The following is a 17,501-nucleotide window of genomic DNA, read 5'->3' as shown; positions in this document are numbered from 1 at the left end:
AGTAACTTCCAGGCATCAGGTTCTGTGTAGCAGGAGTCACTTGCAAGTTGCAGAATTTTTCCCCTCAGTCTGCCCAAACTCATTCATAAGAATATGCCCTGTGGGAACAGGCCTCTCTAGTCCAGCATCCTGTTTCGCACAGTGGCCCACCAGTTGCCTCTGTGAAGCCCACAGGCAAGAGGTGAGGCCATGCCTTCTCTCCTGCTGTTGCTCCCCTGCAGCTGGTATTCAGAGGCATCTTGCCTCTGAGGCTGGAGGTGTCCTATAGCCTCCCGACTAGGAGCCATTGATAACTAGCCATCTATTCTGTTTAGATGGATAGATAAGTAGCTATACTATTCTAGTAGCCTATTCTAGTAGTTATACTATTCTAGTAGCCTACAGTACCTATTCTGTACATGGGGCCGTCCAAGGACCTACTATGGATTGCATATAAAGATTAGCTTTTGGAAGCGCCAGTAGCAAACAGGATTTTTCTGCTAGCTGATACATTCTTTATGCCAAAGAAGATGTCACAATTTGCCTTTTGTGCAGTGCTTAGGACAAAACACTGCACAGGACTCAAGTTGCCTAAATGCTGTACCAGCAGACTAGGTAGTCCTTCCACTGAGAACAATGACACTTAATTTTTATTTAAGAGAGCATCTTATTATCTAATTTTTGTTTCAGAGAGTGTCTTCTCCACTATGAGCCCCACCGCCCATTGAGGTCATTTGAGGAGGTCCGTCTCCAGTTATCGCCAACTCATTTGGTGGCTACACAGAGACGGGCCCTCTCAGTTGCTGACCCAAGATTGTGGAATTCGCTACTACTAAGATACGATCCTCCCCATCACTGGCAATTAAAAACAAACAAACATCTGATAACCCATCTTTTCACCCAAGCTTTCTAAGCTTCTTAAAATTTGTCGGTTTTAATTTTGTGGTTGATTTTAAATTGTTGGATTGTTTTAACTTTTTATATGTGTTTTAATTGTTTTATGTTAACCGCCCAGAGATGAAAGTTTGGGCAGTATGTAAATTTGATAGATAGATAGATAGAATGATTGATTGATTGAAGGTAATTAAAAATAGTTAAATGTATGGAGATGCTGATTTTGTGTGTTAGGATGGAGTGTCTACCAGTTCTGAATTTTATAAACGCTTCAGTGTTCTGGTCGGTATGGGGAAGGAGGAATTTTGGAGTATGGGAGACCAAGCCACAAACTCACACTTACAGCTTACACTACAGTGAATATTTATATACCATTTTACAATCAACATTCTCAAAGTGGTTTACATAGAAAAAATAAATAGATGATTCTCTGTCTCCAAAGGGTTCACACTCTAAAAAGAAATATGTGATAGACACCCGCAACAGCCACTGGACAGATGCTGTGCTGGGGCCGGATAGAGCCAGATGCTCTCCTCATGCAAAATATATTACAGAGAATCACAACTTTAAAAGACGTTTCTTGCTCAGTTAGCAGGGTCTCTTAGAATTTACATATACAGGATTTTGTATGCTATTGGATGCCTGATAAACATTTAGAAGAAACATGGAGGAAACCTGCAGTTAAAAAACAAGTAAACATATTTACCAGAATCCAAAACTAGTTTTTTCCAAATCCTTTGCTGTTAGAAACGGGTGTGTGTGTGTCTGTCTTAACTTCAGAGGCCTGTTCCTTTTATAACTGCATTTTTCAAGGGGGTTATCTTAACTTCAGAATCATCTTCTATTTGAATAAATACAACGATGTGATTTTTGTGGGGAAAGTGTTTGCAAATTTCTACATACATGAAGTAGGAGGAGGGGACACTCGCATCTCACAGGGCTGTGGTGAGAGTAGAGAAAATAGTCTCTTCATTGGGAAAGACAAACTATCTTCCAAACAAATCTAGATTCATATACCGGAAGCAGCACTGTATGGGAAGCCAACCAATAAAAGCCAGGAGGCCTTTCTCGCTGCCATTACAGTCAAGTCAACAGGATTTTTAAAAACGCACAGAACACCAGATTAGAGCAATAAGCAGTCTTCAAAGTAAACCCAACATACCAGCCAGTACATGGTACATCACACACACATCATGCACACACAGACAGAGGCTTCAACAACAGGTATGTGTGTGGTGGGGATCTCTCTCTCTCTCACACACACACACGCACAAGTTCCAAACAAGGGACAGGAGGAAAGTGGGGCTTTAAGGAGAACACACACAAGTAAACTGCCTGGCTTTCAAATCACACAGGCTGGATACATACACTTCTTCAAACTGGGAGGGAAGAAACACAGCGCACAGCTACACACAAATAAACCCTCCCCCAAATGGCTGAGCAGTCCTAGGCCTCCAAAGGCGTGTGACAGACCCAACATGAAGAGTAGCACATTTCAGTAACAAGGATTTATGATTAGCTTAAAAGGAAAAGGTGTGTAATAATAACAAGTGTATTTTCACAAACCAGATTGTAAGAGAGAGTTTTCATTCAATGGCCACTCACACTCCAAGCAATGACAGAAAAGAAAATCCACCATCCAACACGTCAACACGCCGAGCTTTACACGGGTCCTTTTTACTCACAGGCTGCAGCCTTCCCAAATCCCCAGCAGTTCAGCCTGCTGCTTCCTTAGGGCCCTCCTGGGACAAACTTGAACCCGCCACCCAGCAAAGCTTCCTCTTCTCCAGAAAGTGGCAGAGCCAGAAAACCCAACCCAGCCCAGCCCTCTGGATTAGTCCCTTGGATTGGAACTTCCCGGGCTTGCTTCCCTTTGTAGGGCAGGCCCACCCTCCCAGCAGCTGACATTGCTCCAAGTGAGGCCTCGTCCTCATGGGCGGAACTGTGGGGGGGCGGGCAGGGCACGTGCCCTAGGCGCCACTGAGGTGGGGGCACCACTCCAGTTCCTGCCACCCCCACCCCATTGCCCACCTGCCCAGCCCCAGGGCCCCTCAGCCACTTGCCTCCAGCTCCGGCCTACGATCGGCAATGAGGCCTAGGATGAGAGCGGCCTGCAAACCGCAGAGCTCTTCTCTCCCGGCCTCTCAGCTGATTGGCGGGTGGGCGGGGCTTCCAGAGAGGCCTCCCAGTAGGCCTCCCTGAAGCCTGAACTCGAGTAGGCCCCAGCAAGCCAGGAAGGAGGCTGGCAGAGCTCCCTGCAGCAGACCAGACCATCCAGCACAGCTTTTGCAACCTAGGCTGTGAATTCCTTTTTGTGGTAACCCCCATATATAGGGATCTGCTTGCCATAGATAGGGCTTTGATATGGGGGGTGGGGCGAGACTGAGAAGTCTCTGAATATTTAATTTAAAACAGACTGAAAAATGTGCTGGCTTTAAAAACAAAAACTCTCTAAAAAGGCCTATAAGTGGCTTGTTTCATGTCAGAAAATTACAAAAACTTCTGGAACAAATATTTATTTATTTATTCATTCATTCATTTATAAATGCACTTATGTTCAAGTTGTTTTGCAACCCAGAAGGTCTGAGTGAGAACTGTAAAGCATGTGTTGTGCTTTTTATTTTATTTTATTTTTCTTGTGTGTGAACTGCTCTCCAATAACTTGCAGGGACTTCAGGGTAAATCTCGCCAACATGTGAATGCAGCACCTCCATTCCAGAGGAGATGTGTGTTATAGGGCTTTAAAAGCCCCGTGTGAAAAACCTCCTGGAATCAAGCTTTACTGAATTTGTTCAAGAATTCTGAGAAAACAAACATAGGCTCACCCTGCATGGTTGAAAGTCTCCTTTGCTAATCTGCAGCGAGGGGGTCATTTTAATAATTAGCGTTGCTAGTGTGTTCTAGGCATTAAAAGTAGCACAAATATATAGTACTCAATGTATATCACTATATACTGTGAAGTGTGCATTCAGTGAAATGTAAGAACATAAGAACATAAGAATATAAGAACAGCCCTGCTGGATCAGGCCCAAGGCCCATCTAGTCCAGTATCCTATTTCGCGCAGTGGCCCACCAGATGCCGCTGGAAGCCACAGACAGGAGTTGAGGGCGTGCCCTCTCTCCTGCCATTACTCCCCTGCAACTGGTTCTCAGAGGCATCCTGCCTTTGAGGCTGGAGGTGGCCCACAGCCCTCCGACTAGTAGCCATTGATAGACCTCTCCTCCATGAAGTCATCCAAACCCCTCTTAAAGCCATCCAGGTTGTTGGCTGTCACCACATCCTGTGGCAGAGAGTTCCACAAGTGGATCACGCGTTGTGTGAAAAAATAGTTCCGTTTGTTGGTCCTAGACCTCCTGGCAATCAATTTCATGGAGTGACCCCTGGTTCTAGTGTTGTGTGAGAGGGAAAAGAATTTGTCTCTCTCCACTTTCTCCACACCATGCATGATTTTATAGACCTCTATCATGTCTCCCCGCAGTCGTCTTTTTTCTAAACTAAAAAGCCCCAGGTGGTGTAGCCTTGCCTCATAAGAAAGGTGCTCTAAGCCCCTGATCATCTTGGTTGCCCTCTTCTGTACCTTCTCCAGTTCAACAATGTCCTTTTTAAGATGTGGTGACCAGAATTGTACGCAGTACTCCAAGTGTGGTCGCACCATAGTTTTGTATAAGGGCATTATAATGTTAGCCGTTTTATTTTGAATCCCCTTTCTAATGATCCCTAGCATTGAATTTGCCTTTTTCACAGCTGCCGCACATTGAGTCGACACTTTCAACGAGCTGTCCACCACAACCCTAAGATCCCTCTCCTGGTCCGTCACCGACAGCTCAGATCCCATCAGCATATACTTGAAGTTGGGGTTTTTTGTCCCAATGTGCATCACTTTACACTTGCTAACACTGAACCGCATTTGCCATTTTGTCGCCCACTCCCCCAGTTTTGAGAGATCCTTTTGGAGCTGCTCACAATCCGTTTTGGATTTCACTACCCGGAAGAGTTTGGTATCATCTGCAAATTTGGCCACATCGCTGATTACCCCTGCTTCTAGATCATTTATGAATAAATTAAAAAGCACCGGTCCCAGTACAGACCCCTGGGGGACCCCACTTCTTACTTCCCTCCATTGTGAAGACTCTCCATTTATACCTACCCTCTGTTTCCTGTCTTTCAACCAGTTAGCAATCCACACATGTACTTGTCCCCTTATCCCATGACCGCTAAGTTTCCTCAGGAGTCTTTGATGAGGAACTTTGTAGGGGTGTGCATTTCGGGTTTTCAGTGATTCGGCTTGGGATTTCAGGGGGATTGGACAAGGGGCTGATTTTTTGCGATTTTTTGAAGTTTTTGTGTCTTTGGGGCAGATTGGGGGCAGAAAGTGGATCTGCCCCAAAAGAGTGGGGTGGGGTGGTAGTGCCTAATGGGTATAGGCTACCACCCCAATTACAGGGGGATGGGACAGAGGGTTGATTTTTTGTGAATTTCTGAAGTTTTTGTGTCTTTGGGGCAGATGGGGGGGCAGAAAGTGGATCTGCCCCAAAAGAGTGGGGTGGGGTGGTAGTGCCTAATGGGTGTAGGCTGCCACCCCAATTTCAGGGGGATGGGACAAGAGGCTGATTTTTTGTGAATTTCTGAGGTTTTTCTTGGGTGCAGAGTGCTAGATTGATTCATTCCCATACTCGTCATAGTAATAAAGGAGAGTGTGAAAAATGAGAGTGTGGGGTCATTTAGAGTTGAGTAGTATGATGCTTGATGAATGAATGAATCAATCTGATGTACCTTATGAAGATAAACCTCAGAAATCCACAAAAAATCAGCCCTTTGTCCCATCCCCCTGAAATTCGGGTGGCAGCCTACACCCATTAGGCACTACCACCCCACCCCACTCTTTTGGGGCAGATCCACTTTCTGCCCCCCCCATCTGCCCCAAAGACACAAAAAATTCAGAAATCCACAAAAAATCAGCCCTTTGTCCCATCCCCCTGAAATTGGGGTGGCAGCCTACACCCATTAGGCACTACCACCCCACCCCACTCTTTTGGGGCAGATCCACTTTCTGCCCCCCATCTGCCCCAAAGACACAAAAAATTCAGAAATCCACAAAAAAATCAGCCCTTTGTCCCATCCCCCTGAAATTGGGGTGGCAGCCTACACCCATTAGGCACTACCACCCCACCCCACTCTTCTGCCCCATATCCCACTCCAAGTCCAGCAACAGTGCCCTGCCCTGAACCTCACCTTATCCAAACTTTTTTTGCCCACTACAGTCAACAGAGAGGCACAGCCAGGAGGGAACACGCATAGCATGTGGAGGACGCACGCAAAACAACAACACTCCGCAAGTGGAGCAGCAAGGCTTGGCATGTTGCCCCCTCCTAGCCCACACAGCTTTGAAGAGTAATGCATGGATGATGATGGCAGATAAGAAGAGAATGGCAGCACGCACGTGTCTCTGGACATTTCTTTTCCGCAACCTGTCTGACTCTGTGGCATGTGATCGCCGCATCTATGTATGGGCAAGCAATCTTCAAATAAAATGCTGTCAATCAACTCTCAAACATGACCCGATCTTCATTTGAAAACATAATATATCTCCCCACACACGCACAGGCACAGTGAATTGCACCTGTCCTGTCCTTTCCCAGGCCCCACGCGACCACAGCACACCACATCACACAACAACACCACACACCACAAAGAGGTCTCTGCAACAAAGCAAGCTAGAATTGGCAGGCTTTTTCGGATTGCATCCCAATGCATGCCGCAGATACTGGGCAGAAAGACTGTGTGCAATCACATGATACAACATTACCACTAGTTTAGAGTCTAGACTAGTAATATGCCTTTATTCCCCTGTGTGTGTGTGGGTGTGCTCACTCACTCTGCAAGAGGGTTAGGGCTGAAAAGGTTGTGTCGCCTCAGGTTGCAATGTGTGCTCTCTCTGTCTGCGTGAGACAGACATTTGTGTGAGGGCTGCACCAGCATCAAGCTCATCATTGGCGACACAGCTTTTGGGGGGGAGGGGGGGTGCATGTGTGTGTGTGTGCCGCTTCAGGCACAGCAGTAGTACTACTCCCATTGTGGCCAGAAAAAGCAGGCAGCAGCAGAGCAGACCATCTCACTCAGCAGCCGCGGCGACAACCTATAGCTCAGTAGACCAAGGCAAACCACATTTTTGGATTTGAACAGAGGAGAGCATGAAGATTAAGAAAGAACATCACCTGACCAGCAAGCCAAAATCAGAAATAAGCACATCACATTGAGAAACGCAGCAGACAGACGTTTTTTAGATTTCAGCTTCAATGCAATTGTTCATGGGAGGAAGCAATGATGACAGTTTTAGCAGGCAAGCAAAAGCTAGCAATTAGCAGCAAGCCCTCTCAGTGACAGTGTGTGCCCCCCTCGCCAGGAGGCACAGGTCCATTGCACAGAGGCACTACTCTCCCCCAGGGATGTCCCTTCCAATCCTGACTGTGCCCCCCCACCCCACGCACACGCAGCAGCCTGTCTCTGAGGTTGTGGATGGATGGTGCGCTGCCCTACGGCCCAGCCTTCAGCACTGGGCAAGTGGGTGCTCCCAGCGTCAGGGGGGGGCCCACCACAGATTTCTTCTGCAGAGACAGCGACTACAGCTCCAATTGTCCCTAGTCTCGATGGTGGCCAGCCATTGAAACAGTGGGAAATGGGAGTTGTAGTCTCTCTCTGCCACATCTGTGGTAACCCCTCCCTCATGCTGGGAGCACTCGCTTGGCAGTCCACCATCCCAGGCTGACAGTGTAGCGGTGCCTGTGTATGCATGCGTGTCTGGATGTGCCAGCAAGGGGCATGTCTTAGTGGCAGGGTGGTCTTAGAGGGATGGACTGTGACACATTTTCTGGCCGGGATGAACTGCCGTGGCGTGGGAGGTGCTGCATAGGGGTGTGTGACTAGCATAGCCCCTGAGCCACCGGGTGGTGGTTCGAGGTCGCACTGGCTGCTCTGCTGGTCCCACTGCCGGAGAAACCACGCTGCTGGACTGGGAAGATGTGGGGGTGGTGGCAGTGCTGCTGCTGCTGCTGCTGGGGGTGGGATGCGCAGTGCCAGCCTGCGACCAAGACCCCTCCTCCTGGCCGTCTGCTGCATCACCTATCCCTAGCCTCCTTTCCTCTTCACGCTTCACGTGTTCGACCAGGAGGTCCCTCCACCTGGGCAGCTCGCCAGGAGGCACAGCGCTGCCCTTCATCCTTGGGTCACAAATGCATGCCAGGACATGCCATGCAAATGCGGCCCATGGTGCCTTGAGCCGCTCAACTACCCCAGTCCTCAACCGACCTGCCAGGGCAATCGCAACCCCAGTGGTCAGAGTGGTCTGGAGATCGCTCATTGCCTTCTCCAGGAGAATAGCAGTGGGCAAAGCCTGGCTCAGCGTGGCAGTCTGAGTACACAAGTCGTTCGTAGCAGAATAGAACGGCTCTAGTACTAAGACCAGCTCGCGGATCACCGGCCAGTCACCATAGAGAGACTTGCACAGAGCCAAGCAACCACGCGTCCCCAGGCTGTTGAGTGCTCCCTCTTGCTCATGCATGCGCCGGAGCAAGAGAAAAGTGGAGTTCCACCAGGTAGGAACATCCTGGGGGATTTGGTGTTCAGGCAGGCCCAGCTCGATCTGTCTGGCCTTGAGCTGGCGCCTTGCCTTTTCACTCCGGTGGAAGTGGCCTGCTACCTGGCGGCAATGCTCCACCAGGGCGGTCACGGGAGCAGCAGGATCCTGACCTAAACTAGAAGAGCCCCGAACACGCTGGTGCTCCTTGGTCTTCTTCGACGCCTCCTTAAGGCCAAGCGCACCCTTCACTACGAGGTTCAAGGTGTGCGCAGCGCAAGCGATGTTTACACCGTAAACCTGCCTAGCAGCCTTGGTGATGTTGGCTGCGTTGTCCGTCACCATGAAGCCTCGGTGGAGGGTTGGCTTCCCGGCCAGCCACGCCCCCACCTGCCGCTCCATGACAGCAGCCAACTCATCTGAAGTGTGGTCTGTGTCCATCGCCTCCACATGCAACACTGCCCAAGAAGGCGTGCATGCATGGGAGGAACTGGATACAGCACCAGCAGCGCCAGATGTCCCCTCGCCCTCCTGCCCCCACCAATGGGCTGTCAGGGACATGAAGGCAGTGTGCAGCCCACTGCGGCTAGTCCAGATATCCGCAGCGAAATGCACACTGGTGTTTGGCCCAGCTACACGCAGCTTGGCCAACATGGCCCCCCTGCACGCACGGTACAGGGAGGGGACCACCCTCCTGCTGAAAGTGGTCCTTGAGGGGATCTTGTACTCCGGAGAAAGCAGCTGGAGCAGATGCCGGAAGCCGACATTGTTGACAATGGAGAACGGCTGGTCATCAAGAGCGATCATCTCACCAGTGGCCCGAGTCACGAGATGAGGATTTGGACGATCAGACCGCTTTCCAAGAGATTGCACCCACTGATGATCGGTCAGCTTTTCCTGCCTGTGGGCAAGAGCCGCTGGCCGCTTGCTGCTGCTGTCACTACTACTGCTTCTGCTACCTGGTGAGGCACTGGGCCTACTGCCAGTGCCAGCAGAGGTCTCCACACCTGGGTGCCGCCGACGCATGTGCGACCACAGCCCCGAGGTTGTGAAGTGCATAGGGTCCCTGCCTCTGCTGACCAGTGCCTTGCAGTGGGTGCACACAGCATGGCTGGGATCACCAGGGCTAAGCTCAAAGTGATCCCAGACCACACTGCCAGACTCCCCAGTGACACAAGGTCGCTTTGTTGGTGGAACTTTTGCTGGTTCCTTCTCGGGCATACCAGCACCAACGCCCTCAGAGCTGGCCTGGGAAGGCCCAGGGGCAGGAGAAGATCTCCCCTCCTCCTGAGCCCCCTCAGATGCCAGACTGAGGCCCCCCGACCACCATAGTGACCGTTTGGGGGGTCCTCAAGGTGGATCTGGCTGGACTGCCAACCTCCTCCACCAGCACCACCTCCTCAGCTGCCACAGGAAGATCTTCTTCCCTGGCAATCTGGGAGCCCCCCCCCCAAATTCCGCCCAGCCGCAGGCCCTGGCATAGGGCCAGGCTGAATCGAGAAGAAGTCAAGCCTGCGTGCCGAAGCAGGGCCGGGGGTGACTTGGGGAGTAGGCCCCTCTGGCCGCCCCCTGCCACAACCAGCTGTAGGGAAGCAAAGCCTCCCGCTTCCTGGCGCCCTCCCTTTTCCTGCTGCCCTCCCAACCATTGCTTTTTAAAACTTTTAAGAACTTTTTAAAATGTGAAGAAGGGGTGTTGTAGTTGTCTCAGGGGGCAGGTATACTAGAGGGCCAGAAAAACAGTGGATGTGCTGCGGTGACTTCAATGCAATGAATGTATCACACACAGTCACTGGGAGTTACTTAGATGTGCGATACAACAGAAGCAGGCTGTGCCACAGAACAATATGAAAATTAAAATATTAGCTCAGCTGCTGTGCACAGGCGCAGGGCGGTGGAGGAGTTATTTGGAGCCTTGCGCACACAGTGTGCAGTAGTGCACTCAGTCAGTAGAAGTAAAAGTAATGTTTAGTTATATCTTTCTCTGACTGTGGTCACTTCGAAAATTATCTCTGTGTCAATTTCACAGGCAAAAAAGAAGATGAAAAAGTAACTGTGGGCAGACTAGGGCCTTAAAAAATATTTTTGCAAAAAGCACTAGCAACAGAAATAAAGTTGCAGCACTACCAGGCCAGGCTACTCTTAAGTTGAACCTCCTAAAATAGCTAGCTACCGGGGAAGGCTACACACACTAAACCCTATTTATTTAAAACCCTATTAATTTCAAACAGTATTTATTTAAAACTCAGTCTTCCAACTATCACAAAACTTTTAGAGAACAGTTAAACCCCCCAAAACCTTAAAACAGGGATAAAATAATAAACCCCAAACACACAGTTAAAGGAAGACTACAGATTAGAAAGCCGTGTGACTGGTGTGTGGTGTGTGTGTGCGTGTGTAAAATGTAAATGGCTGGGCCAATCTCACTCAGCTGTAGGCTTCTACAACGATGGGTCTCTGTAGTCCACCTCTGAGGGTCTGGTCTGGTGGTCACACAGGAGGATGGCGGGCCTGGAGTGCAGGCAGGCAGGCAGGCAGGCAGGGACAGGCCGCAGTCAGTGGCTCTCCACAGGAAAAATTTGCCAAAGAAGTTTTTTGGCAAAAAAAAAGGGTGGTTGGATTTAAAAGTAGAAAAAAAACCCCTCCTTTTCCACCAAGGGCTGCAGGCTGGCGTTGCTTGCAGCCAGGCAGATGTTTTTTAAAAGAATTCTAAAATCTATTCCTCTTCTCTTGTTCCCAAAAAAGGACTAAAAAATGTGAAGGTTTGCCTCTGCAAAGCAGAGGTTTCTTTAAACCCCCCCCCCTTCTAGCCCCAACAAGGATTAAAAAAATGAGCAGAGGTTGCCTCTGCAAGGAAGAGGTTTCTTTAAAAAAAAAATTTCCCCCTCTTCTCTCTTTCTTTTAAAAATAGCTGAAATAAAGCAGAAAAGGCAGGAAACCAACAAGCCAGAGCACTGGCGTAAATGCAGAAAAACAGCACCCACAAAAATCAGAAATCAAAATGGAGGCAAGGCTTACTAAGCAAGGCAGCAGAGCTCTCTCTTCTCCCACGCAAGGCAGTAGAAAGGAAGAAAATGGCTACTGGTGGCCCCTGAAATACCCTCCTGCAAAGCCTTCCAAAAATCACCCCCACCCTTGACCCTTCCTCCACCTCTACCTGGCCAATGGGATGGTGTGATTTACTATCAAAACCTTATATGGTTATTTATTTTCCTCTGCAGGTAGGAACTTTTTCAATGGAGGTGAATGGAAAGAAATTTTTGCATTGAAGTCAATGGAGGAAAAAAGGCGGGAAATTCAAAGAGCTGTCAGAATGAAAATGGAGGGGGAAGAAAAAGGTAAGTCTGCTGCCACAAAATGGAGGCTGCTTGCATGCCCACAGAGGTCCGAATCACCCGAAATTTTTTACCCCGAAATCGGGGTGATTCGGATCGGGCACAGAGAATTTCGGGGGTCGTCGGGGGTGATTCGGCTCGGCGCTGAATCACCCGAAATTAGCTGTTTCGGGCACAGAATGATCTGTGCCCGAAACGAAATGCACATCCCTAGAACTTTGTCAAAAGCTTTTTGGAAGTCCAGGTATACTATTTCAGTTGGATCACCTTGATCCACACACTCGTTGACACTCTCAAAGAAGTCCAAAAGGTTGGTGAGGCAAGATTTACCTTTGCAGAAGCCATGCTGGCTCACTCCCAGCAGGGCCTGTTCTTCTAGGTGCTTTACAATTTTATCCTTGAGGATGCTTTCCATCAATTTGCCTGGAACGGACATTAGGCTAACCGGCCTGTAATTTCCCGGATCGCCCCTGGATCCCTTTTTGAAAATCGGTGTTACATTTGCTATTCTCCAGTCCTCTGGTACAGAGCCCAATTTCAGGGATAAGTTAAATATTTTAGCAAGGAAGTCGGCAATTTCACATTTGAGTTCTTTGAGGACTCTTGGATGGATGCCATCCGGCCCTGGTGATTTGTTAGCTTTCAGTTTTCCCAGACAGTTTAGAACATCATCCCTTGTCACTTTTATCTGACTCAGCTCTCTAACCTCCATCCCTAAAAAGCCTGGTTCAGCAACAGGTATATGCTCAGTATCCTCTGCCGTGAAGACAGACGCAAAAAACCCATTCAGTTTCTCTGCAACCTCCATATCCCCCTTAATAATCCCTTTCACTCCCTCATTGTCTAATGGCCCAACCGCCTCCCTGGCAGGTTTCCTGCTTCTGATGTACTTAAAGAAGTTTTTGTTATTCCCCTTGATACTTTTGGCTAAATGTTCCTCAAACTCTCTTTTTGCCTCCCTTATTGTCACCTTGCATTTCTTTTGCCAGAGTTTGTGTTCCTTTCTGTTCTCTTTGTTTGGACAGGCCTTCCAGTTTCAGAAGGAAGTCTTCTTCCCTTTTATGGCTTCCTTGATGGTACCGTTAGCCATGCTGGCATCCTCCTGGACTTAGTGGTACCTTTCCTCCTTTTGGGTATACAATCTAACTGGGCTTCTAGTATTGTGGTTTTGAGTAAACTCCATGCACTCCAGAGCAAAGTGACTCTCCTGATTTTCCCCCTCAGCTTTCTTTTCACCATACTCCTCATTTTGGAGAAGTTTCCTCTTCTGAAATTCAAAATGTCTGTGTTAGACATCCTTGGTGATTCTCTCCCCATATGTATGCTGAATTTGATGGCACTGTGGTCACTGTTCCCTAAAGGGTCAATGACACTGACGTCACGCACCAGGTCCTGGGTGTCACTCAGAATTAGATCCAAGGTCGCCTTCTCTCTGGTCGGTTCCATGACCAACTGTTCTAGGGCACAGTCATTTAGCGTATCTAGAAATTTGACCTCTTTGTCCTGACTTGAATGTGAATTTACCCAGTCTATGTGTGGGTAATTGATATCACCCATAATTACAGCCCTGCCTCTCCTTGACGCCTCCCTGATTTCCTCCTGCATCTCCCAGTCACTGTCGGCATTATGATCCGGAGGGCGATAGCACGTCCCCATTAGCACGTTCCCTTTCCGGCCTTGTATAGTCACCCACAGGGTTTCTGTGGAGGACTCCAGTCCACCAAGGTTTTCTAGCTTGTTAGATCCTATCCCTTCTTTAACATACAGTGCTATCCCTCCTCCAAGGTGCCCCTCCCTGTCCTTTCTATAGAGTTTATACCCAGGGATAACAGTGTCCCACCAGTTCTCACTGTTCCACCATGTTTCTGTTATGCCCACTATATCTATTTCTGCGTTAGCAACCAAGCACTCCAGCTCACCCATCTTGGCTCGGAGGCTTCTGGCATTGGCATATAAGCACCTATATGCTCCCCTGATGTATGCTATTCTTTTGACTCTTTGACCTGCTGGCACAGGCTCCCGTCTGCTCTTTGTGCGGTTCTGCTCTGTCCCCTTCTGTTTTATCTGAATTCTTTGCAGCCTCACACTTTAAAGGATGGTTTTTGCCAAACGGGATACTGCCCAGCTCCCATCGGCTGTTCCCCAGGTGTCATTTTAAAAGCTGCTCTGCAACCTTTTTGATTTTAAGCGCCAGCAGTCTGGTTCCATCTTGGTTCAAGTGAAACCCGTCCCTTTTGTACAGGCCTTGCTTGCCCCAAAATGTGTCCCAGTGCCTAACAAATCTAAACCTCTCCTCCCGGCACCAACGTCTCATCCACGCATTGAAGCCCCTCAGCTCTGCCTGTCTCACTGTACTTGCGCATGGAACAGGTAGCATTTCTGAGAATGCTACCTTGGGGGTCCTGGACTTCAAAATGCTACCTATCAGCCTAAATTTGGCTTCCAGGACCTCCCGACTGCATTTCCCCACATCGTTGGTGCCTACGTGCACCACGACAGCTGTCTCCTCCCCAGCACTGCCTAGGAGCCTGTCTAGACGCTGCGTAATGTCCGCAACCTTCGCACCAGGCAGGCAAGTCACCTTGCAGTCAACACGCGGGTCACAAACCCATCTCTTTATCCCTCTAATGATCGAATCACCCACTACAAGGAGGCCCCCACCCCCCAGAGGAGTATCCCCCGTGCAAGAGGATATGGGCTCATCATCCATGGAAGGGGTCCCTTCTAAAGGAGCGTTTCCCTCTCCCTCAGACTGATGTCCTCTTCGCCCAAGACCTTCATTCTCCCTGACAGCAGAGGAGCTACCAGCCCTGGAGTGGGATGCCTCTATCACATCCCTGAAGGTCTCATCCACATGCCTCTCTGTCTCTCTGAGCTTCTCCAGATCCGCCACCTTGGTCTCGAGGGAACGGATTTGTTCCCTGAGAGCCAGGAGCTCCTTGCACCGAGCACACACCCATGACTTCTGCCCATGGGGCAAATAGTCATACATGTGGCACTCTGTGCAATACACTGGGAAGTGCCCCTTCCCCTGCTGACCTTCTATCTTCATACTGTTTTAGTTGGCTGTTTACAGTATTTAGGGAGCTTATTGTCCATTTATTAGATAGTTTATTAGGATAGGTCTCAGCTGTAATGGTCAACTATTTAACTGTCCAAACAGCCTTTCCCAAGAATATGAGGGAAAGAGGGAGGGATATGTACTTACGTTCTCTTCTCCACCAGGCTCCTTGTGATCCTTGTGATCGCAGGGGCTTGTTCCAGGCTCCCACACACACTTCCCGCTAAACTCCTGCAAAACTCCTACATCCTGGTTGCTATCCCTGTCTGCTGTGCTCTGTTCACTATGCTCTCGGGCCTTCACCTCATATGTAGAGGAGCCTTCCAACTGTCACACAGGATGTGAGTCAAAGGAAAGGAATGTGGGGCCCCTCCCAGCCCTAGCTGACTCCACCCCCACCAGCAGCCACTAAGTGAACACTTGCCTTTAGGTAAGCCTAAGAACTCCTAGCCCTGTGATATCTTAACACTAACAAGTAACCCTAACAAGTGACCCTAACAAGTAACACACACAGAGATAGAGAGACTAAGACCTACCCCTTAAAGAAAAACAGCCCCTGCAAAACTCCCCTCTTCCTGTTAGTTTGTTTGAAGGGGAAAAGGCTAGATGTTTAGAAAGGCTTGCTCACCTTCTCAGCTGTGTCTGCTATTCCCAGAGTAGCAGCCAGCTTCTTTCCACCTCCCATTGCCATTCAGCTCTTCAGTCCGACTCCTGGCTTCCTACTTGCTCTAAATTACAGCACTGTACTTTACAATGTACTTTACAATGTACAGCACTGTACTTCACAATGTACTGGACAATGTATTTCCAGGCAGCATACTTATTTTGAAATATCAGACTTAAATCCTTGGGGGCCTGGGATGTGTGGAGGCCCTGGACTTTGAGGGGCTGGGGGCCCATTTTAAAACCTCATCTTGGCCCATTCCAACCTTGCTATGCCCCTGGGGGTTAGGGGTGTGTCCGAACTGGTCTGAAGGCCATTCTAAAGGCCTCATAACTGTATGGACCGGTTCGGACCTGGCCGGTCTGGGTCCGGGTGGGGGGTCTTCCTTTAAGGGCGGGAGGGCTTGCTTACCCCTCCCGCCTCTTTGCCCCCTCCAGCGCCCGTATTCTACTGTGTAATTGGGGTGCTGGAAACCAGCCCCCCCCGCTGCCCCCGCCGCCCCCCCGTGAGCGGATTAGGGCCAAAAGTAAACTACTGCCACCGTCCCGCCCTCCCTCCCTCCCACCCGCCGCCCCCCCCGAGATCGGAGGCCCAGTCTACCCGCCGGAAAGAGGACGGGTAGACCGGGCCTCCGGCGGAAGTTCCATCAGGTGTCCTATCGCGCGCACGCGCCCAAGGCCCCAGTTGGGCCCGAGACTTTGCTGAGAGAGGAGCTCTGTTCGCGAGCTCCTCTCTTTTTTGGAAAACAATGTGGTGAGCACTCGGGGGGGGGGGCGGCGGGTGGGAGGGAGGGAGGGCGGGACGGCGGCAGTAGTTTACTTTTGGCCCTAATATGCTCCCAGGGGGGCGGCGGGGGCAGCTGGTTTCCAGCGCCCCAATTACACAGTAGAATACGGGTGCTGGAGGGGGCAAAGAGGCGGGAGGGGTAAGCAAGCCCTCCCCGCCCTAAAAGAAAGGCCCCCCTTCGGTGCCGGTCCGGACTGCTCCGGACCATGCACATCCCTACTGGGGGTTTCTGCACAACACCTGCACAGAAGAAACTTCCATGTAGAAAATGTGTATCTTGTAAACTGACCCTGAATTTTCCATCCATGACTGGGATATCTGAGATTTAGAGTCAATAATAAAACAGCACACTGCTTGTGATGGGAAGGGGCAAATTACAATGATTTCTTAGTCTGGCAGGGGCTGGTTTTGGCCCTGGCAGAACTTGGCTGTCTGCTCCTGTTGCAAATGCCTCTGTCTAGTGTGGCAAACTAATGTATCCTCCTCCCTCTTGGTGTCAAAGTAAGCACTAGTGTGGTGAATGCACATATACCCCATAATGAGCCAACAGTCATCATAACAGTCATCATTGACCCCTGCTAACTTGGCAAAGAGGCACCTTTTAATGTGGTGATTCTCTTTATTGAGCAGGGGGAGAGTAACTGGCCCTATCCAGCCCCAGCACAGTACTTCCAGTGACTGTTGCTGGTGTCTATCTTGTGGTTTTTTTTTAGATTGTGAGCCCTTTGGGGACAGGGTTCCATCTTATTTATTTATTATTCTCTGTGTAAACTACCCTGAGCCATTTTTGGAAGGGCGGTATAGAAATCGAATGAATGAATGAATGAATGAATGAATTATAAGACAAAGGCTGGCAGGAATCATTCACTGGTTTATAGACCCACCACCACCACCTTCTTCTTCCCCTGTTTTGCTACTGGCTATTTGGGCAGGTGATCCTCTAGGACAAAGTCATGTTTTTAAAAAAGAATGAGATGAGACAGAGAAAATGACACTTGGAATCCTTGCATAACTCCTGACTGTTGTTCTAAGTCTTTTACAGAGATGGCTCATGTTTTCAGGTTTTGATCAACAACCATGTCTAGATGGTACAGTGTTCCTTTTAACAGGGATTTCCAGATATTGACTTCAAGTCCCATCATTCCTGTTTGGACAGGGGTGCAATTTCAGTGCTTGCCCTAGGCGCTATTTTCCCTAGTTACACCTCTGCT

The 17,501-nt window shown here is 49.4% G+C and overlaps 1 long non-coding RNA gene across 1 annotated transcript; it reads left to right on the top strand.

Annotated features, from left to right (window-relative positions):
* Nucleotides 1–3,092: 3,092 nt before the first annotated feature.
* On the top strand, nucleotides 3,093–6,426 carry LOC128343304 (uncharacterized). The gene is made up of 2 exons (XR_008315449.1): nucleotides 3,093–3,190; nucleotides 6,136–6,426. It is a non-coding gene; the product is annotated as an uncharacterized LOC128343304 (long non-coding RNA).
* The last annotated feature ends 11,075 nt before the right edge of the window (nucleotides 6,427–17,501 follow it).

Source organism: Hemicordylus capensis, chromosome 2 (assembly GCF_027244095.1).
Source record: "Hemicordylus capensis ecotype Gifberg chromosome 2, rHemCap1.1.pri, whole genome shotgun sequence".
NCBI lineage: Eukaryota > Metazoa > Chordata > Lepidosauria > Squamata > Cordylidae > Hemicordylus > Hemicordylus capensis.
The sequence above is the reverse complement of the archived record's forward strand: the minus strand, read 5'-3'. Positions and strand labels throughout refer to the sequence as shown.